Source organism: Plutella xylostella, chromosome 7 (assembly GCF_932276165.1).
Source record: "Plutella xylostella chromosome 7, ilPluXylo3.1, whole genome shotgun sequence".
Lineage (NCBI taxonomy): Eukaryota > Metazoa > Arthropoda > Insecta > Lepidoptera > Plutellidae > Plutella > Plutella xylostella.
Window position 1 is genome coordinate 3,213,207 of NC_063987.1, and position 25,406 is coordinate 3,238,612.

A 25,406-nucleotide genomic window follows, 5' to 3' on the forward strand; every position below is an offset into this window, starting at 1 on the left:
CTTAATTATTTTATATGGAATAAATAATTTTATATTAATAATAAGAGTTTAAGTAATTAAAATGATTAAAAACACCCTAACAAAAAACGATAATCACCATGACGTAATCCTTCAAACAATAATAGACAAACATGACGAGGTAAGAACAGACACTACAAAGTTCGGTACTCTGTACCGAATAGAATTCAATCATCTCGAGATGGCCCCCGACGAGAGAACAACATCGACCCCACGACAAATTGCCCCCGACAAGGCACCAGTCGTAAAATTGAACAAAAACGTGCAATATTGTAGCTACCGGCTATTGAGAAAATGGCTCTTTTAAGCTACGCTCGACGAGCAAAAAGTTACGTTTTGCGGTTACTGGGCTTCAAGTAGGATGTCTAAAAGTAAGATTTACAGCTCTATCTCAAAAGCCTATCCATGTAAATTCATGTTGGTAAATTGTTCGAACCAAAATGTAGCACCTATGTATGTTTCTACTAGCCAAATTATTTAACCGTCTAAGAAGAAGTAGCTATAATAATCGCTGGAACCAAATATAAATGATTGAGTAACTTAATTGCATTTTAATAGGCAGTTAAGATTAAATAATTAAATGCAAACACTATAATTAATATTGCGAAAAAACCAGTTGCCTTATCTGAAGTCAATGTGGATGAATAAATTAGTTCAAGACAAATGTTAAAAGAAAGAACACATAACAATAGTGACACTTGAATATTCATTGATTTATATTAGTTAGTGATCTAGTAGGCGTTAAGGTGTTAAAGAATTTACTAATTAATATAATATAGTTAGTATAAGCGTAGTAGTCGCATTACTTTTATATGTATAGTTATTACCTATGAGAGTGCAAGAGATACCTAGTAAATGAAATTAAATCTTAGTCTAAGATTCAAGAGTAAGTAAGTGATTTCAATGATTTAATCAGAAACAGTTGTGAACTTGTGGCAGAGACATCTGTCGAGTCCGATACCTTTGTCACAACATGCATTCAATTACCGCGACCAGATGGACGGACAATCAGTTAAACAAATTATAGGGAGGAAGTCATGGACTATTAGTTTAACATTCTATAGGGGATGTTCAAATAAAAAATTAAAGTCGAAATTTTATATAATTATGTAAAAGGAACCGCAGATACGACTAATGAAAATATTGAAGCTGCAAGAAGAAAGTATTAAATAATTAGGTTTAAGAAAGACCAATGGACCGAAAAAGATAACCTGAAAAGTGGCTAATCAAAATTGTAGCGAAAGCGGAAACTGCTCACTATTAATCACACGGTATGTCATACTAATCGACCTAGGAATAATCTAGTCTGACTAGGTGACCTACAGTCATTGAAGGTTAGAGCAGCAGACCAAAGCAGTACGGATTTTTTAAATTAGATAGACCTTGAAGTTTGCTGACGCTTATTATTGGGTACGGCAACCATTTTGAGTCCATTATGTCGAAGCTTTAAATATAGAGTCGATGTGATTTCCCTCACTTCAAGTCAAGGGCAGAGCAATTTAGATCCAGCTATTGTATCCCTCAATCAGTGGTAAAGTTCAAATTGGTGGGTTGAGATTTTGGTGCGAGGAATTTCGCCACGGCAATTTTCATCGACCCAGCAATGAGACGGCGAGTGATAAAATATTTCTTTAATGAAAAGCATGCAGCTGCGCGAATGCCCGCCAAGGCTGCGTCGTGACCGCAGCCAGCGCTGCAGCGCTCATGCTCGAATTCTAAATGAAATCGTGACGGACGAAACTGGTAATAATATTGAAGCGCTTTTTTTAAACCAGTATAAAGCTATTGTTAGGTGTCGAAACGCTACAGTGCCGGTACTTCTGTGATGTAAGTTTATTTGATATAACCTTGTGGAAATTGTTTAAGTTTAAAAGGCGTTACTGGCGGAGGTGTCGTACAAAAACTACAGAAATATATAAGTAGTCGTGATTATTTTTAGTTAAAGGGCATGAGTACAAAGGAATCAATAAATTGAACGTGAATAGAGCAAATCGATACGGTAGAATCCACGTCCCTCGAAACATGATCTGTAGGGATAAATAAGGAAATAGTTATTAATCATTCTCATACCCCCGGTTCACTAATGATATCTAATCTCTCATGCAGAATCGACACTGTTCCGTCGTTAAAATAAATCTAGTTCAGAACTAGGCGTGCGTTTGTATGCGTATGTTTTAGTTACACAGTACCTGTATAACTAGATGTTGTAGCGTTTGATGTTAATAATTTACCTGGAACAAAATAAGAAAATAATGAGCATTGTAAAAGAAATGAAACATACACTAATTTTAATCTTGTTCCAATGAGCATGTGTGGGCAGGTAACAAGATTAATTAACATAAACAACGATGAAATTTAAATTTCACTATAACTTACTAAACGGTGTAGTAAAAGTAACTGTAATTAATTACATAGGAACAACGTATACTCGTACGAATTATTATTACGACTAGAAATGTAATAGTTTTGACGAATGTTTGGTACGCTAAAATTATATAGCTATGGATGAAAATCCTTTTTATAATAACAGCACATAAAAAGTTAAGTAATAACATGGTAGCATAAGATCGAATACACCATGCTTTCAAGTAACAAGTTAGATACAATTTAAATTGTTATTGTTCTTAGAAGTGGTTATAAAAAGTTAGCAAGCAAATTGTAAGGAACAGACTCGGCCACTCTGTAAGCTTTTTGCTATGCTTTTTATTACCATAGCATAAAATGGCTATAACGCTTTTTATCTACGTGTGATTGTTATCAAGATGATGGACATTGACTGTATGTAAATGTTGAGAAGATTAAACCATATAATGTGTACATGTGTACTGTAATATAATATAGAATGGCTAGAAAATAAATAGCCGATAATAAAATCAAGTTTAAATTTCAAAACCAATCAAGTAAATAGTACAATAATATAATTTCAAAGATAGTCATGAAATCAAATGATAGATAGCCATGAATAAAACTGGTACTATAAATACATTTAGCAATATACGTATTAGGTTTTACACACAATTATAACAATAATAATTTTATACATCTCGCAGTAGATAATCTTTATTGACAACTATCTAAACTAACAAAGATTAATAACGCAATGAGGCTGGAAGCACCAAGTAATGAATAACTCTAACTAGCTGAACACCGGACACAAAAAACCCAACACCTGCAAAAGTTGTCTGAAATCTTGAACGACCATATTAATCAGATCAGTTTTTGCACTGTCTCTGGGCTTTCTGCAGGTCATTGGCATCACCTTGGCAGTGTTCGCCATGGCAAAAAACAAATAGCTATAATAAATCGATTACATCACCACTGGGTAACCTAAGTGTTATGGTGGCATGGTCGCGTACATTAGGATATTATGTATTATAAGTTGTAAAGCTTTGAATTTGTTATTGAACTCAAATTACTATTCTAAATAGTTTATAGTTCAGTTTAAAAAAAGTTCGTCTAACGTTTAACGGTAAGTTAAGTCACGAAAATCTTGCCAAGAGCGGTTTGAAAATCTGCAAAAAAGTTTTTATACTGCACAAAGTGTCAAGTATCAACACTGTTTTTGCTTGTATTGCGAATGAAGTAGAGCCCCGGTAGCGCCGGTGGTATAAGGTTTCCACTGAGTCACTGAGCAAAACAACAAAAAGCTCAGCATTTTGCAAGCATTTTAAGTGCTACTACAATTTTAATTAAGGTATTAATTTACTTGCAAAACCAGTCTCCGCAGTTGTCTATAGGAACAAAGGCTTCATTCAAATCTACGTTGTTCTTTAGCTTTTTTATATCGATTTATCAATGATTTATTTTATAGTGACAGTTTGAAATTATTATGTATAGCTTATAGATGTATTTCATAAGAGAGACAACTGATTTGGCCCAAGTAGCTAAAGGTACCCTGGGTATATGTTTGCGGATGCTGCTTGTCGCAAAAACTCGTTACATGTTTTATATTCGTATGAAAGCCACACCTCCATCTTTAGTCTCGAAAACTTTCTCCGTGAACGAAACATAAATTGAAGTGTGTACTTGAGACTTGCTCGTAATTAATATTCATAAACTGTTTTGACACAATATTGACAAATTATAAATGTTATGGTAACTAATTTAATAAACCACAATTCAAAACTCATGATTATACCTACCTAAAAACAAAAATAGAATGATTTGCAAGATTTTGATTGATCGATAAGGTTTACATGTAGGTGAATCGGTATTTCACTTATACGAGAGGTCAGCACAGCACACACAAATTTACAGTTCATGGGGTTAAATGTGTAGTAGTGTTACGTAATATTGTAAATATTTTATTTCGAAAATTTTCTGTAATCTTTAAGGCAAATACTTCAATTTTTAAAATAGACAAGCAGACATAAAGGACCATGTAGAGCTTAGAAGCAAGTAGTTGGATGATAAATGATAAGACAATGATGAAGAACTTGCAAAAAATATCAAAATACTTCACCACCACCACTATATATTATCATTATCTAAATTGCTTATAATTTAGTATTACTTCAAATAGAGCAACTATGAGGTCTACATGACTGTGTAAAAACTTCCAAATTAGTATTTTACGCTCCGGTCGACGAAAATAGGAGGTAATGATATCTGTTCTGACACATGCCATTCTTTCTAGTTCACTTATTATCTGAGCTGCCCCACAAATTACCATCCTAATGCAATATACAAAAACAACCACAACCATTGCAAAATTTAGCCGACTTTTTATGTAAGCTTCGCGTTTGGAAGTGTGTTAACAGCGTTAATGTTGTGTGTTTAATTATTTTATGGCGGTTACCTACACATTGTTAGATGAAGGTTCACTAACTGTATTATTGTATTTTAATCAATATCAATTACATAGTTTCCTAAATTATCTTTCTTATACATAATTATTCATAGTAAGTGGCAACTTGTCACTGACAACTGTAAGTATTATATAATAATATCTTTTAATCCCGGAACGACAATAGCAGCTAAGTATATGAAAATAAGAAAATAAAATAACTACATAAACAGTAAATCATGACATTGTCATTTTAAGAGTAGCTAACTAATATTGTTTCTGATAAAACCTTTCGCTTCCAACAAAACATTAACTCTACACTACATACAACTGTCTGAAATTAAACCTTTTCGATATGAACAGACAGTGATAGCCACTAATCTACTAATTTCCAGTTTAAAATGACTTTCACCCTGACGGAGTGTCAAATCAGTCACACGCTTGTCCTCACTTGACTGCTCAGTAATTAATAGAGTATAAAATATTCTTGCATTATGTAATTATTTCAAAGTGTTAATATGAAACCATTACTACTTTTAAAAGCTTATTAAAGCTCATATTTGATACATTACGTAAATTATGTTCAGTTAACGATCATGAGAATTATCGTAGAGGTAGAACAAAATTAGAATGCAGAATACCTGTGCTGAAAATATATACAGTGACTTATTATATTAATTCTATATACAAATCACTGAATAAAAGGAAAGTTATCTATATTGATATTTTTTGACGTGAGTAGGCATTATAAGAAGATTAGTGGATAAAAGAGTCGTACTTACAAGTTATAATGCTCGAATGGCTTGACATTTGTCGAAGAGATAACCAATTAGTCTTCTTTTCAATCGGTGTAACCGAGCGACAAACCGACGAAACTGTTAGTCGATTACCGAATGAAATTGTAAGCATGATTAAATCGTCTCTTAAGGATTCAACTCAGCATTGCAATACATTTCAATACCAAATTTATTCAGTCAAAAGTCACGATTAAGTCATCCATCCGCAAGAACAATGCGCAAACGGAATATGTTAAAATCAACGGAATCATAAAAAGCGCCATCGTTTAAGAGGTTAAGGAGAATGGTATTTATGACTTTTACTCGTATTATAAGATTGTTGTAGGAACAGGGATTGGGAAGGTGGCATCCGGAGCACCTGCTGAAGCGCAGCTTGCGCAACCTGAGACCGATGGAGAAAAAAACGAAGGTTCCGAATAAACATCTGCCCTCCAACCAGATTCCTACAAGGCCGCATCGGGCCAATCAGGTGGGCCCTTGAAATCAGTTACAAATCTAAGGAAATGCGAAAAGAATCTCCATACATTTTTAAGATACAAGCAAGCTCAGGTCAAGCTTCAAGTTACATGAGATATGAGATAAAGAGATAAGCTATAAAATAAGTAGTATAATACAAAGTATACTCCCAAGAACTATTAAAATACAATCAAATAGAACAAAGGAATTAGGTAATAAAAAAATCAAGACAATAACTCTGAATTGTCTTCACAGTACAGAAAGTAGGTTTCAAAATAAACTTAAAAGATCGCTATCGCAATGACAATGTATAAATAAATACAGTAGAACCTTATTGAGTAGTTTTTGGCGGTTTACAAGATTTTTTTTACACTGTATTTATGTACAAGTTACAAGTTGTTGAAAACATGCTAGTTTAAATATTAGGCCTAATATTTAACAACTTATACAGTGTAAAAAAATAATAGATAGATAGATAGATAGGAGTACTCTTTATTTGTACACCAAGAAATAATCATCAATTTTACATAGACACTTAACTAGGGTACAAAAGGCGGTCTTATCGCTTATAGCAATCTCTTCCAGACAACTTTTGGATGGATGAACTAGAGATATAAAATGACCTAATATAAGAATAAGAATAAGTAGAATAATAAGAATTATAATAATAAGAATAATGTATTAGATGAAGATTATAAGCTTACAAGGGCTATGTACTTCTGGTATTTCTCACCAAGTGTTTTATTCTTGGGCTATAAAGTAAAAGTTAGTACAAAACGAAAGTAAAACTGAAATTAAATTCTCATAAACACAATTACGGCTCTTTAGTTGCAGCTTCCGCCTAAAGCTCCAGATAAAACTTATGCAGCATAAAGCATAAAGAACTTGTTCAATTACGTGAGCAATTAAAACTATTGGCTCGCATATTAATTAGGAAACCATAAAACATTAAGTTGAAGTAAATTACTTTAGAAGTAATTAAACAGCTTAAAATTACGTAAGCCCAACAACAATCCTATAACCGTAAAGGCAAGATGAAGTGTTATCTCTATGGGATTTGCCAAAAAGCTTTTGCCTTTCAACAAAACGGCGTTACGTCAAACCAATCACTTTAGCCCATTTATTGATGGCGTTAATTATTGTAATAAAACTTGCGAAGCTCGTGCAAAGTTACGTAAAAGATATGAAAGCGATGATGATGAAGATGATATTTCGCCCTTTGACGCATGAAATGTAGCACGGGCTTCTTTCTCCTTATGTTGCAACAGCAAGTTATAAAAGACCAAGGGACGCCGTCATTGATGAAGGTGCGATGATGGATTATACAAAAAAATTATATTGTTTGTATCACCCTCAAATAAAAAGCAGGCATGGAATTTATTGTTCATGCTTATATTTTTAGGGCTGATTTTCAATAATCAGATAAAAAATATCAGGGGAATAATACAAACGTCTGAATTTTTATATCAGATAGTAAAGTAACAGCGATAAATTTATTCTTCACATAATAATTATCTGACTATTGAAAAATCAGGCCTTACATTACCAAAAATCTACGAAAATATCGAGAATACTATGTTAGACTCGTACAATACGTAATTGCAAAATGACCGGAGGATGCAACGTGACAAGCGGCGATCACACAAAGCATACGGGCACTTTCTCGTCTTCCTATTATATTTAATAAGCCGATGTCACCGTCGTTTGACACAGGTGCACTTATATAGACACTTCCTTCAGCAGAAGAAAGTGGAAGGACCATAAATCACCCGACAACAAACACAACCAGTTACGAAGATGCGACGCGAGTTATTGTGGATTTATCGACTGATTGTATAGTGTATGACGTAGAGGTAGAGCGTTTTGCAACTATAATAGGTCGTGAGAGGTAAGGTTTTTGACGCTGAATGTATATGTATCCATAAAAAAATCTGCATATCAGCAGATTACCTACATTATCTATTGTAGACAGACAAGCCAACATCGCGTCATAATTCAATATATGTGCATCTGTAATACTCTGCATATCGATCTTTTATGGGGTTATTTAAAGCTGAGTGCTATCGTATAATGTCATGTCTTATTTGTATTACGCGATTAATATCCACGTTGATGTGACGGAAAGTTGTCGTAAATTTGTCGACTCGAAAGTAATTTTCACTCGACGATAAACAAAGCGTTTTCGCAACTAAGTCTAATGGAGGCCTGGACTCTAAACGACGGAAAGGTCAATACCAGAACAATAGTTAAACTGAAGAAAGGCTGTAATCAAACTCTCTGTTCCCATCTTAAGCGCGTTTCAATGACGGATAATGCAACAGATTATAAAGATAAAACACAAGCTGCATTACCTACCTCCTATTATGTCTGGAAAGATATCAAGTAAGTAATTGTAATTTATATTCTGCAGTTTTTATAGTAAACCCCAAACAGTATTACGGAAATTGCTGGGAGCAATTTGTAAACAATCGACGGAATTATGAAACTTACTGGAAAGAAAGATCACAAATGAGGTTAACTATTAAATGGATGAAATAGTGCGTGAAGCGTCAAAAGTTGTCAGATTCCTTTCTAATAAAATTTGCATATAGATAGAATAAGTGATATTACATAAAAACAAAAGCACTTATAAATCATCCTAACAGAACAAACAATCAATCAATTTCATACGTTACCAATCAAGTGCCATTCGAAATTGACTAATTTCAATCAGAGAAAGTACAAATGGGTACATAATAGATTCAGAGTTCACAATCAGATAACGCTAAATGATGAAATAAACAATATGAACAAATTAATACGGTTGAGTGACGTATTTAATAATAGTCATGGTGTTGGAACAGAGTGTACTGTCGATCAATAAAACGTTAATGATGTGGTAGCAACGTAACATTTTAAATGTGAAACATTTGAGGGTAAAGTTCAAGCTCATAGTGAGTTTCGTGTACTGAGATCTTCATCTGTGATTGTCTTACATAAAGGGTGTTGTCAGAGCGCGACAACCACAGGTAGAAATTGACATTGTACGTGACAAATTGATTATTTAATTTTAAGCCTCCGATTTTAAGTGCGAAATCCGTGTTTGATAGAAAAAAAAGGAATTGATTAGTATGAACCTAATTGTACTGCATGTACTGTATTGCATGATTTTCAAATATTGAAGAGCTGACCAATAAAAATACAGCGAAGTATGAACGACACAATAAGCTTGATAATTTATGAATTTTGTATAAATTTCATAACACTTTCCATTGATACCGGTTATGGGCTGCACGAAACAGAATGACAATGATGGATCACAACCATACGTTATGTTGTATTACAGCTTTGAAGCAACAAACAAGATACATGCAAAACGTAAATAAACATTGATAAACATTCTTACCACAAAGACTAGACATATTACATACATGTATTTTCAGATAATCCGCGCTTTAAATTCATATTTTTGTTTAAAAGTAACAGGACAGACTACAAGCATATCTACCGGGAAGCGTTAGCGAAAAGCTCGTATTTAATAAATACATAATTATAGATTATGTTTGTTTCACCATCACATATATCCAACAGTTTCAAATCTCACTGTGCTGTTTAATCATCTTTTCCTAGTAATATCCACCCCTTGATTAAGCTGAAATATGCACAGAGGAATTATACAAGGTAAATCTTATACGAGCCGTTATCTCATTAGAAAACAAGAGTAATAGTGTAAAACGGAAAGAGACAGAAAACGATCGAAGTTTACACACGCACGATCTTTACGTCTCACCATATGACACGGTATATCGCAATTTACAGCCTGATCTACTTTCACTGTAAGATAATACGGGAGTCCGAGATTGAGGAACTTTCGAGACTCGTATGAAAGTAAAATGTCCCATGTCGCTATTACCATACTGTGATATGATACAAGTTTACGAGCCGCTAACAACAAACTGTTTATATATTTCGGAAGTCTCGATTTTACAGCGATATAAGCAGATACGATCGGATAAGAGTACGAGATATTTTTATTTACTACATGTAAGTAGGTTACTAAGATAAGGTCAGTTTGGTAACAAGAGAATTTATGCTGGATACCTATGGAAATACTGTTAAACTTGGATATAAAACTGCATTGAACAATCAAGTTAAAAGTCAAGCCGCATCAACGCAGACGTTTTGAGAAGTTGACAAAATGACACGATGACGCACCCAGTTAACGAATATACGTGTACTCTGCCGGTACTGATGGAGACACGGAATTTGTTGGCACTAAATTAAGAGCAAATACTTCGTGTGTGGTCTTCTCTCAGCTCAAAATCTCACAAACACAATTCTCTGCTGAAAAAACAAATTTACTAACCACTGATACCTCTGAACATTTCAATGAGAACGAAAACAAATGTTCTTCATACAATAACACTGAAGCCGCAAATACTAAAGAGATCAAGAGCATGAAGAGTGTGGCTCGTAAACTAATAAAAAAAACTGGACCAGTTCCAGCGACCTTGGACATCTTAAAATAAAGAATAGAATAGTCGACACCCGCGATGCTATAATTTATCGAGTGCCCTACATAACGCAAATAAATGATGCCGCAACCTCTGGGTACCTTCTGGTAAATCACGTAACTGAAGTGCCATTTTACACATTAACGATAGAGACAATTTATTTAATGCGGCACTTCAAACATATGAGGAAATATAACGATAATGTGAACACAACATAAGTAACATAAGTCTAGTTAAAGTTGCTCATGAACTTAAATTAAAAAGGTAAAAAAAAATTAGTTTCGAAATTTTAGTGTCAAAACTTCGTGGCCATTAGAATTGGTGTTTGCAATTTATAAAATAAACAAAACCGACCTAATAATCATTACGCACGATGGCTACATTTTGCCTTATGCAAGGTTCACTTTATTCACATCAATCTTTATTTTATAGGCCAGAAATATTTAATTTAAGAGTGTTGCAGTGTGGAAGTTAGTAACGCCAATAAATAAAAAAAAAATGTTTATCTTTTCAACAATAAGATTCCTTTAAAATCAGTTTAAACAGAGGTTTTTAACATAACGCAACAATTTATAAATTGTAAATAACAGTTGATATCTTGTTAGGAACATGTGTGGTGTAAAACCTATTAACTATTTAGGTCAAATAAAGACCGCGTGAGAGATTCTAATGGATCGGCCCAGCCGTTATAATAAATTTAAGTTTATTCGCTTACAGCCCTAATCAACTGAACGAATAATTATAGAGATATATTACCACCGTAAAACTAAATATACCTACTCATATTTAAAAGTATATTAAGTTGATATGTAATTACTATATTTATATGTACCTAATTCTTTATAGCAAAAATACATCTAAATCACTCCATAAGTACATCTAAATCAGATAACAAAGGGTGGAAAGAAAGTTGTAATTTAATCACAAATTCAGTAAACTTTTGTCTTTTAAATAGTTATCATATTTTTTTTTATACAGCGAAGATAAATAAGGTGCCAAAACAAATAGTTCGAAACAAGGCTAGTATAACAGTTTAATCATTTTTAAAAGAGCCTGACCTTAATAACGGTTGTAAGCATATCATCAGATGGATCTTAAAAAAAACAATGCAAAGCAATCAGGTTCTGCATTAAGTGCAAGATGGCCCTTAAGATACGGTGAACTTCAATTTTAGACAATTGCATAGCATCCGCTACCTTGCATTAATTTATTACATTGAACGAACGTGAGAAACATGATAGATCATTTATTATAGTTTCGTAAATAGATTAGGTTCTAGTTACTACATATATAGGTAAAGCTGTAACAAACAAAAGGGAAATAAGATTCTAACAAGAAAAAAAAACAGAAATTTATATTCGCTGTCCCTGTAATAATTGAAAGACGACTGTAAATAACTATACATGCACTATAGGTAGATTATATTTCAGATGGTCCAGAGCTAGCGATAATAGAATTTACAAAATTCGAGTGGGCCGTCCGCAGCCAGTAGCCGAGATTCATTATAATTGTAATTGGACACGAGACTCTAAAATAAATAACTTCGCTTCTGCTCTATGTCACGCTTGGTGAAGAGACCAATGTACTTGAAAATCTACTCTACACAAAAGAAACTAAAGATGACTTCGGTAAAATGGTTGTGGCGAGAGAAATTAATCAGTTTTAAGAGTTGCCTCAACACCGGAATGAGTTACTGTTCAAACAGAAACTTAAATAGCGTTACCTTTTAAAATAAAGAGATGACAATGACGTCTTACCTGAAACAATGAACAGGATCATTAATAATGATTAAATACAGCTTAAAAGATTACGTAAAGAACTAACAAAAGAGTTATTTTTGAAAGTTTATGTCCTGGAGATTTGTCTATACAAATAAACTAGAGAGAGTGTTAGATAATTTCAAACGTAAAGTTCTAGAATCATGACTTCACACAATTTGCCTAAACTCATAATTCTGAATTGGCAAATTACTAAGATAAAATGCATAAGTGTTATTCTAAGAACTGAAAGTCATAAGCATATAGAGAATAGTAAGTAGAAATGAAAGGCATATATTAATTAGACAGTCAATATTAGTAGAACACTTATTATAAACTCATTTTCAAATGAATAAATATTGCGTTATAAATAAACTCTACACGGTATGCAATCTAAATTCGAGGTGCTAAGTTAGAATTTCAAACACCAGTCTGATAGCCAATAAATGGGAATTAGTATTTCAGTTAAGATATGGAATAATACCGAATTATAGAGCACACTGCCGACTAGGAACGCTCGAAGTTCTAAGGCTGTGATTAATATAAATACCAACTGCATTACAGCATCACACGAACATATTTAATCATTTAATACCAAATACAGAAAATATCAATTACGGTTCAGTCAATATTAAAGCATAATACGGGCGATAATATATTATAGCATGTTATTAGAACAACCGTTAGATCTAGAGTTTAATGATAATAATGCGAACTACGCCAGATGTTCTCACTTCCACTGTATGACACCATATATAGGGCAATGGGTTGGAAGTACTTTAACAAAAATAATTTGTAATTAAGCGAGTAAGTTGTTTCGGCTAGAGATCAACATAATACAAAATTCATGTTTTGTATGGTTTATTTATTAACTACCATTATCATAACATTTTTTTTTATTTTTTTCAAAATATTAGTAAGCAATAAAAGCCTAGGCTATTTAAGCTTTTCTGCCCTAAGTTCAGAGAAGAGCATTTGTATAGGTAATTTATGTATGACAGCTGCTGTATGGCTTTATTGAAAGTAGGCAGGGCACTTATTTATAATAAACAGATGCAGATGTTTTGAACGAATTATGAAGTACATAAATACTACGAACGAACAAGAGTGGTTAAATAGTCAATCCATCACTCATTATTTAAGATGGACCAATCAGTCAGCAGTGTTTGAAAGAGAAATGGCGTATTTACAAAAATATAAATATGTAGGTACATTCAACTATGTTGAAAGGGGCGATTAGATATGAATAAAAAACGTAATTTGTACCACATATATAATACTTAGCTGTACTCTAAAATAACGGTTGAATTAAAATATGTGATAAACTGATATTAGTTAGCAAAAAAGTTATGAATCTAAAAAAACAATAATGATGACACATACGATTTAAATAATAGTTATGATGAGATCAATATCACTTTCTCTCGTTCTCTGAAATTTTATATTGCTTATTAATATTATATTGATAAGATTAATAGATATTAATACTAGCCAATCCTACGATTACACCATAACGGCTCAGTTCCTTTCATGTTTTAGTTCTCGATTCGCGTCCCAATTGATTTCGATTTCCAAGTGTAGCTTTAGTTGGTGTTGCTATAAACCATTTTATAACAATACCGGCGGTTATCAGTTTATCGCGAGCGGGTTTGATATCAACACTTCAGCGGCGGTGATAAGACTCGGTAGGGTTACTCTATACTGACGAAAAACGAACGGACGAGAGCTGTCTTGCGATCGGCACGTTTAATACAACGAGATAGAGTCGTGGCTGTGAAACTTCGTTTTTCGTCATATGGAGTGACCCCTCGAGCCGACCTGGTTTCGCGCCTTTCTCCTGCCACCAAATGCACTACGCATTTACACGCGGAAAAGTTATTGAGGCCGTAAAAGTTAAAATAAACTATAAACGAAATGGAAATTCGTAACGACATAATTGAACGTGATATCAATTATGATTTTGATTGCCGTCTACTATTCTAAGTTATAGTTATAGTTTTATTCAAACACGACGATGAAAGGGTAAATGGGCGAAAACTCCCAATTAAATCAAATCCAAGTAACAACGTGAAAGTATATTACGATAGGTATATAATAATATTCACAGTTTATGTCTAATCCAATCTATATAATTATTCTGCTATAACTTTGGATAGCCTTTAATAACATTCTGTACCTATTATAGAAGCCTACAAAATTGTATTCAATACATGGGTATAAAACAAAGTATTATAAGAATCCGTCTGTCTGTCTGTTATAAAGAGAATGAATAACATCTATCCGTGATATTAATCGGATCAGCACACTTATAATCAGTCACAGGAAACATTAACAATCGCACTCTCGATATAATTACACTTAAATTAAAGAGCAAGGTATCAGTAGCAGTAATAATTATTGCTATAACAATTATAATTTGTGAAGCCGAGGCCGTCTCTACTGGAACTTAATCATGTAATTAGTCATGAGTAGGTATTTTGAAACAAACAATAGATCAATACTTCATCATTAAGCTGTATTTAATGTTTACTTTTACTGAATTGTAGGTAGGTATCCGAAACTTTGGGTCGTTTAAACATAGGCAGGGTCTAAGTAATATTTTCCTTCAAAAGCAACATTTTAATTGTTCAGAGCATTTTGAAGTCGCCAACAAAAATGACTATCTCACATAATGGTGCTCCGACGACATAATAAGGATTTACAAGTAAATTACACTGATTCACGTAATAGTGTTAGATATAGAATCTTTGGTTTGTACGAATAATGAGTAACTGTAAAGGAAAAAATAAATAGACTAAAAGCATAAGAAATAAACGTTATCACAAACACAAGTCACGCAACATTTGACGAGAAACATTCGATGCACCTCCACCGGCAGACAATAATAAAATTTAGAAATTAGAAATAACCAAAATACTCGCAGATGAAAGAAAGTTGAGACATAGCAGGGGTTCAGTGGACATTAACGCTTCCTCTCCTTCCTTCTCGGTAGACATCAATCAAGACTGATCGTCCGGGAAAAGAAAATCAGAAAATGTGATGGCGACAAAAAAAAACTGAATATTACAAAACTATCTTTGACTGTAACCAACCAATAATGACATTATACCTGCATTATTTGATTAAAATTTTCTTTTTAAAAAGGACATAAATTACAAACGAAATGTTCAATATTAAAGATCTAATATCTTTATAAATAAACACTTTTTTTACATACTAGTTCAGAAGGTCAATTATCACATCACAAATATGGCCGTAAAAGTACCCTCACATCCTTACAAGGAAGACGTATTTATGCTTAATGAAGTCCTTACAATTGCTCCAAACTGCTGACTGCTACAGTTAAGCCAAGGTCAAAAGGTCAACGTTCAATGGCCGAATAAAATGCTGCTTATGGTGCTAGGTTTAAGTGTGAAACCTCACGCAATTGTTTAATGAACCATTTAAATGATATAGCTGAGAAGGTTCAAAAACGATGGAAGCCCTTTATTGCGTTTTTACGTCGTATTATTTCACGGTAAGTGAAAGTCGATAATCGAAGAAAAACTGATCGATAAAAACTACTACTGAGCTACAAACAAGTTTTTTTGTAAATACATTTAGAAAAAAAGGAAAATTTTTCTTGGCTTCAAAAATATATTGGAGCAGAATTCAATCTGCAGGATGTAAGCGATTGTCTGCAGACTAGACGATTATTTATAGCCTTGTAACATCTTTGATCTCTGCTCCTTCCACCAGGATTTACAAATTGATACTGGACTAAACACTGTTTTACGGATGTTTACATCAGAGCACCACCATAAATATTCATAGCCATTATTGCTCGAAAACCACAATCGAAGTAAGGGCTTGTTCACAAAACTGCGTTGCAACGTCGCATCACAAAAATCTGCGACTGTTTTGACAGTTTTCAAGGGCAAATGGTCGATTACTGTCGCAGGTTTTTGGGATGCAACGTCGCAACGCAGTTTTGTGTACAAGCCCTATCAAATATTAGAACTCAACTTTAATTTGTCACTACAATTTGCTGACCAACGCTCCGGGCCCTTCGGTAATGTTCGTGGACAACTACAATTATAACTCCATCTATCATGATTGAAGCGGATAAGGGGCATGGCGCTTGGCACCAGCCTATGTTGCTAATTTAGTGGCAGGAACGTGCTACATAGTTGGTTTTGATAGTATTGACTCCGTCAGTGTTATTTCCCGTGCCAGTCTTCTAAATTTTACGGATGTTAGTATTTGCCTACGACTGACATTCAGTAGTGCTATGGCTTTTAGCCATCCATTCATTCATTCTTCTAAAGAAGATGAAATCTCCAGGTGTTTACATCTAATTGATATCTATAAAATGTAGCAGATTTCGGGCCCTGGTGTTTTACCGAAAAAAGCAATAAATAGTACTGATAAAATTTATGTTTTAATTATGTTTGACAGTAACAAAAGAAAATGCAGGAGCGAAGAGAAAACTAAATAGTGTACCTAAATTTTGTAAAATGCGCCACAATAGTCTATCAGTTTTCTCTTTCTACCCCAAAATAGGGTCCAAACAGCACCTGCACAGCACGTGTCGCTCGCGTGACCAGCTCTAGTAATTGAGGAAAGGCCACGCCTCTTTATAACAGAACTTTATGATAGATTATTGTCCCGGAGGAATTTAAGTCCAGGTATTTTTGAGGTGTTGCTGTTTAAGTGAACTGTGTCTGAATTTTTAAAAAATAGTTTTGAATAAAAGTCTTATTTAGGTACAACTTCTTTTATTTTTTTGAAAAAGTATTTTTTTATAACAACAAAGATAACACAACAATGTTTTCTCTACATGATACGTATGTAAATTAAACTGATCTCTTATCTATGCGTAACTAGTGTAAGCAAATTACACCGTGATTACTTTTGACATACATTTACATTATAAAACATAACGACTAATGCTGTGCTGCCGTTAAATTTCCATTATAAAAAAAACTAGTGGAAATTAAAAGCCCTTTTCAAATGCGTTGTGATTATACTAGGTATATTTAACCTGTAATTACAAAGGGGTTTACGGTATTCATTATCACGTTGTGATTGTTCAACTAATGTTTTTTTCTTGGGGGTTCAGAGGGTTAGTTGGACTTTGAAGCAGAATAGGGTTGTGTTGTTGGGTCATTGAACTTTATCTAAACTTGATATAAAGGGGTAAGAACTACTGAGAACGTAGTAGGTAGTACCTTTAAGTAGTTATCTGAAATGATAACACACATTACATCCAGTGTCTTACCTTTGGAGATAATTTTTTTGGGCAACTTATTTAGAATACTTTCTTAGAGTATTTCATATTTTTATTGTAACTTTTAATTCCTTTATGTGCTATATTTTATCACCTTATCCCACTATAATTTGTTATCCTATGTAGTGTAGACACCGGCACCGCTGACCCACTGATTTATTTCGATAACGATGCCTGTTTGCTTCCGATACGCTACACAGAAAATCCATTAAATGTTTCTCAAACCCTTGTTACAGTGCGTTATGCTTCTTCAAGAAACATAGTAAATACAGAGAACAAATTTTAGTCCATTCCTTAACGCCATCTTGGCTGTGTTATTTTATTTTCCTTTTCAATTTACATAGGACGAAGGTAAAGTACCTAACCTAGAATGATGGTCATTGTTTGATTTGAGCCATTCAAAAGTTGGTAGGCCATTTTTTTCGAATCTTGTTTTTGATGAAATTGCTATTGGTATAATCTCACCTCAAGGCAGTCCTACTTGCAGATTCCATAAAACTAACGTTAAAACGTAAGGGTGATTTATTTAGAGCACTAAATTATGAAATTAGCATTAGATAGTATTTCTTTTTTTTTTTTTTTTTTTTTTTTTTGCATTGTATGTATTTATTTATTTATTTATTTATTTATTTTTAGAAAATTAACAGCGTTAAATATGCAGTTACAAGATAAATGTATAAATAGTAAGGCCAATAACAAATTTTCCTTAATTTAACATACAATACAGGTGCACAAAATATGAACTTAAATTAAGTAGTAACTTTAAAAACTTAAAAAACAGTTAGGTAATCATTTAACACTTATTTTATATTTGTTTACATCTCCTATACCATATCCTTACGTATACCTACCTACTATAAGAAAAACAGTCAAGGGTATGGGTGGATATTATATTCAGACTAATATATTATACATGTATAGGTACTAAAAAAAAATACATATAAATACCAATATTCACAATAAATACGAATTATACTATATATACAGTTACGTTATGCTGACAAAATATATTATTAAGTGATCCTAGTTATATATTTTTATAAATATATTTTCACTATACTTTTCTAAATTTACAATACGGTCTATTAATTTAGAGGGCTGTAGTATGAATATCCCGACCTAGTTACAGTAAAGAATTTTTTTTTTTATAATTTATTAACAAAAACAAAATTACACAAAATGCTGAGTATCTTCTACCTTTATAGTTCACTAATTTTATGCAGTACCTTGTTTCTAAATGCTGACTTAGTACAATGGATGATATCAATGTCACTGAACAGTTTATTGTATGTCCTGGCTAGTCGCGTTAAGGTTTCGTTGCTGGCATAATTGGTGTGGTGGCTCGGCACATACAGCAGGGGGGTGTGGCGCGTTCGCCGCCGCGGCGCGCAGTATGCCACGCCACTCACCAAGGATGCACAGTCTATGCTGCCATGTAGGATGTCATGAAGTAGGCACATATCTAGGACAGTGCGGCGCTCTTCCAGTGTAGGTATGTTGTTTACGCGGCATCCGTCTGCGTAGTTGTTTACTGAATTTCGTTGACGATAATTTAGGTGATTTATGAATTTCTTTTGTATACTTTCCAAGCGATTTTTGTAAATTGTGTATTGGGGAGACCAGACTGGGCAGGCGTACTCTAAAATGCTACGGACATAAGCATAATAAACTAACTTGATCGTACTAATGTCACTGAAAGGTTTGCAAGATCTTATAACAAATCCAAGACTCCTGTAGGCCCTGGCAGTAATGTTGTCAATGTGTTCAGATAGCATAAATTTCGAATCTAAAATTACCCCGAGGTCTCTTACATTTGTAACCCTTTCTATTGCAATGTCATTAAATGTGTAATTAAAGTGAGTCGGCTTAGGTTTCCGAGTAAAACTAATGCACATACATTTTTTAATGTTAACCGAAATATTATTGTTAATATAGTATCTGCTTAAGGCGTCAAGGTCAGCTTGAATGGCAATATGATCCTGAGGGTTTCGAACTTTATAGAATATTTTTTTGTCATCAGCATACAAAAGGTGTTCGGCTGTTGAAAATACTTCACTGATGTCAAATAAGTATGCGTTATAGAACAGGGGTCCCAAGTGCGAACCCTGAGGTACCCCTGAAGGTATTTCTACAAAGTTAGATCTGAAACCACCCACTACAACCGCCTGAGAACGTTTGCTTAGGTATGATTCTACCCAGCGCAAAAGGTTGCCGTGAATTCCTAAGGCTGAAAGTTTTTGTAGCAGGATGACGTGATCAACTCGATCGAACGCTTTTTCAAAGTCCGTGTAGATCACGTCAACCTGCCCGCCGTTGTCCATGTTATTTAAAACGAAGTTCGAGAAACACACTAAGTTAGTAACGGTAGAACGTTTCCTTAGGAATCCATGTTGCTGAGCAGGAATATGCTTGGAGATAACTGGGTAGATTGCATTATAAACCTCTTTTTCAAATATTTTTGCTATAGTATTGAGAATTGATATACCTCTATAGTTATCAATTAGTGATTTAGATCCTTTTTTATGTATGGGCACTATATGAGCGGTTTTCCAAATATGAGGGAATATACCTTCGTCTAAGGAGCGATTGAAGATTATACTTAGAGGCACTGAAAGAGAAGTTGCGCATTTAATCCAGAAAATTGGTGGAATACCGTCACTTCCAGCACCCTTGTAAGTATCTAGTTTACTTAGTGATTTTTCAACTGAAGTAGGAGAAATCTCGAAATGGGAAATTGAATCGATAAGATTCACTGACTCGGTGGCTGGAGCGTAATTAGTAGAGGGCTCGACAAATACACTTTTGAAAAACTCATTAAAAGCTTCACATATGTCAGTACCTTTTGTGTATTTGTTGTCATTAAAAGTAAACGATTTAGGATAGTTGGAGGAACCTCGCATCGATTTTACATACGACCAGAATGCTTTTGGTTGAGTTTTAATATTGTTTTCCATTTCAGTAGTGTATTTTTTAAAACACTCATTTTGTATGCGGTGTTGTCTCTTACGTAAGAGTGAAAATTCGTTATAGTCAAGTTTGTTGTTGTACTTTTTCCAACGGGCATGTGCTTTTGTTTTTTCTTTAATAATGCCAATCAGGATTTGACTGTACCATGATGGGTATTTCCGTTTACTTTGTTGTTTAGTTATAGGTATATTTTCATTAATGGAGTTAGTTATTACTTCGTAAAATTTATTGACTGCTTCCTCTACTGTACTTAAAATATTTAAGGTTGAATGCCATTCAAATTGTTCGAAGTGTTTATTTAAATTTATATAGTTGCCACGATAATAGTTGGGCTTAGGTACAGTCGCTTCCTTGAGTGGTTTAAGTTGGAGATCCAGGACCTCTATTACAAATGCTGGGTGATGCCGATCCTCCTTTAAGATTGGAAAGTCAGAAGATGAAATTAAAAGGGGAAGTGTAGAAAAGGCAAGATCGAGGGTATTACCAGATGAGTTTTTTATTGTGTTATATTGTGACATTTCTAAGATATTCAGACCATCAACTAGACATGCAGCAGCCTCCTGTACCTCTATTGATCCTTGTTTCAGATGTATAGGTATAGTAGATTCCCAGCGGAGACATGGCATGTTAAAATCTCCTACTATTAGATGATTATATTGTGGATTTAATTGGCAAGATAATGTCACGTCGCTAAGGACGTAGTTAGTATCACGGGGTATTTGTCGGACGTCTGGCGGTATGTATACTACACTAATACGTAAATCAGCTGATGACGAGAGCGCGCTTGCTGGCAGAATTATAGAAAACATCTCGGTGGGGGCCGGTGGTTCCCGCTCGCACCTCAACGCTCCCAACGACTGTTTGACCAAAATCATGACGCCACCGCCAGTCTGTTTATTGCAGGCCGCCAAGTCGCGATCTCTCCGAAATACACTATACCTACTGTCGCTCAATTCACCATCCAGTATACCATCATACAACCAAGTCTCGGTTATAATTAATATATCATAGTCGTTGCATAAGACTCCTTGACTAAATTGTAGGTTTTTTGTCCTTAAACCGCAAGTGTTCTGATAATAAATATTTAGGTTCCGGTTAGACATTGAGAAGTGAGATTTATAATAAGTATATCACGGCAAGAATATAACAACAGCGTAACTACGACGAGAACTAAGTCCGAGAAATAATCAGCTTGTAATCGTATCTGCAAGTCGAGGGTAGAATAGAATAGTTGTTCAACGAATGTGTGTTCTTTACTGAGCGGGTTGAAAACAAGTAATAAACGCTCGCTAAATGAGTGAGCGGTTAATTTGATAAGGTTCATATAGTATAAAAAGGTGATTACTGCATTGTCTTTTTTTATTTTACGGTATGGATTGTAGAATTTTAAAATGGAGAAAAAATATCTGATTTTTATTATTGACTGACAATACGAAAATTTATTTTTAAGATATAGTTCTGATAGATAAACATAGGTAGTTAATATACAAATAATATAAACTTTACTTATAATATTAAGATAAAAACAATTACATATACGTTGAATAATTGTTTTGAAATACAAATTGATTGGATGCGCAGTATATAGATCATGTCGCGAAAGAAACAGCACACGCTTTTTGCGCATGCATACATTAGGAATTTTTATCAAAGAATAAGCAATGCCCATATGATCTGAATAGATATGACAGAGCTCTGATGATATCATAGTTATAGTTGGTTGGCAATATTTGTGTTTTAGTATTGACATAATTTTGAAGGTGCTGATACAAATAAACATAAGTATTATAATAAACATACATCTTACACTATTTTCTTCACGTCGTCCTCTGAGAAGATCCTTATGACGGGGGAAGAATCGTTCTTTCTTACTGAGATTCTCCCGTTTTTTATCCAAACATGTTGATAGTTCTTCAGTTTTGCAGTGTCCTTACACATTTTAAGAAGTTGTTTATTGAAGAACGTTAGATGCTCATTTATAAATACTGGTTTTTTCTCTCCAGGTATACCCAGAGATCCCGTAGATAATCGACACTTGCGACAGCCAGCGATTATGTTATCTCTCAAGATACGGGCACTCATCTTAGCAATGATAACTCTTGGGCGGCCTTGTACTTTGGTCCTGGGGGTCACTCGATTAACCTGCAATATATCGTTTTGAGATAGGACCACATTTGCATTCTTCGCAATGTTCATGATAATTTCGTGTAAATTTTCGTCTTTGAACTCAGGTATACCGATGATTTCTAGATTTTGACTTCTCTCTCTCTGATCGTTGGTGTTGATTTCAAGTTTAAGTAGTTTATTTTGGTTCCGCATTTCTACTAGTTCAGATTCCATTTTATCTATTTTTTTCAGGTCTAAGCTATCCATCTTTTTCATGACATCGTCGTGTTGGTCGCTTATAAACTGTGTGGATTGCTGCAGTGAAGACACGTCGGCTTTTAGGTTGTTGAATTTCAGATCCAGGTTTTTGATTGAAGTGTTTACTGCTGCGTAATCCTTTCGAATACTGTTGATTTCTGCTTTCATTTCTTGTGAGCTTTCGTATAATTTCGCTAGGTCATTTTTTATTATATTGTTGAGATTGCTATTGATCAGCGACAAATCCTTTTCGATATCGATTTTCCAGGTGGACAGGGTTGCTTTAATTTCCTCACTAAATTGCTTAAAGCAATCGCTGAAGTCTTCGTCGCGTTTTCTTTTACGCAGAGCAACATGTCCAGTCTCGTCAGAATGGTAGCTGGGATTTGCAAGCTCCGGATTAGAGCCGAACTGTTTTCCCGGTGAGCGAAGCATTTCAGAAGATGTACGTTTCTACGCGCTTCTTGATCTATGACAAAGCGTAACGTACAGTTCGGTGGGGCTTGCGCTTGGAAACTCGACTCAGTACACGTACGGATAAGGTATAATATCTTATAACAGTTGTAAATAAAATATATTATAATTTTGAGACACACTGAATACACGTCTGCACGAGGCTGACGACGGACGGCGAAAATTTTTCCTTATTTTCTCATTTACATGATATTTTGTAGTCCTATTTATCTTTTCCGTCACAAACAGCTTAGTTTCATTTGCATAACTTACTATTCCTGTTGATATCAGTAAACTAACTTTATTGACTGTAAAGTAATTGAGTTTGATACTGTGCAATTAGAAGCTTAAGTTGCTTGTTTTGCATGTAACGTTATAAAATTTAGTTTATTAATGTTGTCATTTTATTAATGGCGGATTATATAGCTATAATAATATTATTGGATTAACAAAGGAAATGGGAGTTCCATAGCTATACAAATAACGAAATTATTAGGTAATATAGACAAATCTTACTGTACATGATAATATAAAGTCTGATGATAGTAAATAAAAAAACACACTAAGTATCATAATCGATCATAGAAGCTGATTCAAACTTAAGAATTTTCAATTTTACTTTAAATACAATGTATTTATTGTATAGTCTTAGAAATCATATGATACCATTCCACATCCTTGTAAAAGCGAAGGAAATGCATCTAGACCATGACGAATACGGTGTTAGCCCGTAACAAGCTGGCAAAACATCAGTAGCCCTACAAATTAGTCAGGGTGTCGAGGCATTAATGTTAACTGATAAACCACGCACTCGCAATCTCGCATCCATCGGATGCACATCAGACTGGTCTTGAAACGGCAATTAGTATCATCTAGGTAAGTATTCATAATCATTCCGGTGTGATTACCTTGACTGTATTTGCAGATACACTCATATAAATAATATATTATATGCTTCAATTCAATCAAGATTATGTATATGATGGATGTGAAATTTACTGTTGAAACAGGTTAGATTTGCTTTGTGCAGGTTAGTAATTCTGTTATAATTAGTGAAAACAAACAACCATCTACAAACATTAATGAATGGATCGGTGAGGAAATCTAGTCGTTAAGACTCCCTAAAAGCTCAGATACCAATCAAATTACAATAGTAATGGCATTTATTAGGTTTCCGATGAATCGCGTGAGGGGGTTGACCCAGGATTTATTAGTGGCGAGTGCGGCAGGCCAGCATTGAATCGACGGGTCGTTGACTCCGCGGCAATGGTGTGAAGCACGAACTGGAGACTTACTGACGGATAAATGCGATTTATGTGACGATTCAATTAGCAGACCCAAGAAATTGGTGTTGAAAAAAAACAATTGTGGATTTCATTTCAATAATCTCAAGGAATACCTAAACTTAGGTACCTATTTATTTTTTCTGCAGTAAAAAAACAATATTCTTTGATGACAACCTAGAAATAGAGAAAGGTAGATAAGCAATACTAAGGCCCTGTTTCACAATGTCTGGTTAGTGGCTACCTGTGACATAAAATACATGCTGTCACTGACAAAAAAATAAGAACAGAGAGTGACTAACCAGACATTGTGAAACAGGGCCTAAGCATCCTAAAAAGATCAATTAATCGACGACGGTTAACGCGTAAAGTAAAGGTAAAGCAAGCGCATCGAAATGCCGACCTTTGTCATTGCCAAGTAGAACGCGACCAAATAATATCCGATCCCATTTCCAAACTAACTAGACTATCAGAGCGGCCTTCCGAAACTGGTACAGTAAAAGTTGGATCGACGTCATCATCATTATCCTTTCTATTCGTTTTGGTAAAACCTAGTAGCGTTTTAATCTGCCTTTCATTAGAGACCACACAAATTGAATCTTGTTTATAGTCTTACTACGGATAAACGTCTGAATTATTTATTATTTCAAAACTTTCGTTGGTTACAAATTACAGTTTCTCTTTCTCTGAAAAGCGCAGTGCTGGGATTCGAATGCGATATCACTGTCATAAGAAAACTAGGCCACCACCGCAAGTTCATTAA

At 34.2% G+C, this 25,406-nt stretch overlaps 1 protein-coding gene and 1 long non-coding RNA gene across 7 annotated transcripts in view; both read right to left on the reverse strand.

The window, feature by feature from the left end:
• Positions 1 to 25,406, reverse strand: part of LOC105382631 — a 265,130-nt gene that overhangs the window by 60,736 nt on the left and 178,988 nt on the right. The window lies entirely within an intron of this gene.
• The window catches only part of LOC119690783, a 52,925-nt gene that overhangs the window by 12,613 nt on the left and 14,906 nt on the right, over positions 1 to 25,406 (reverse strand). The window contains exon 3 of one of the 3 annotated variants that reach the window (XR_007266440.1): positions 2,227 to 2,249. The exons of 1 other annotated variant lie outside the window; for it this stretch is intronic. This is a non-coding gene — a long non-coding RNA (uncharacterized LOC119690783). Of the gene's footprint in view, positions 1 to 2,226; positions 2,250 to 11,530; positions 12,308 to 25,406 lie in introns of those variants that run through there. One more of the 3 variants, XR_005253710.2, reaches the window with a different exon arrangement.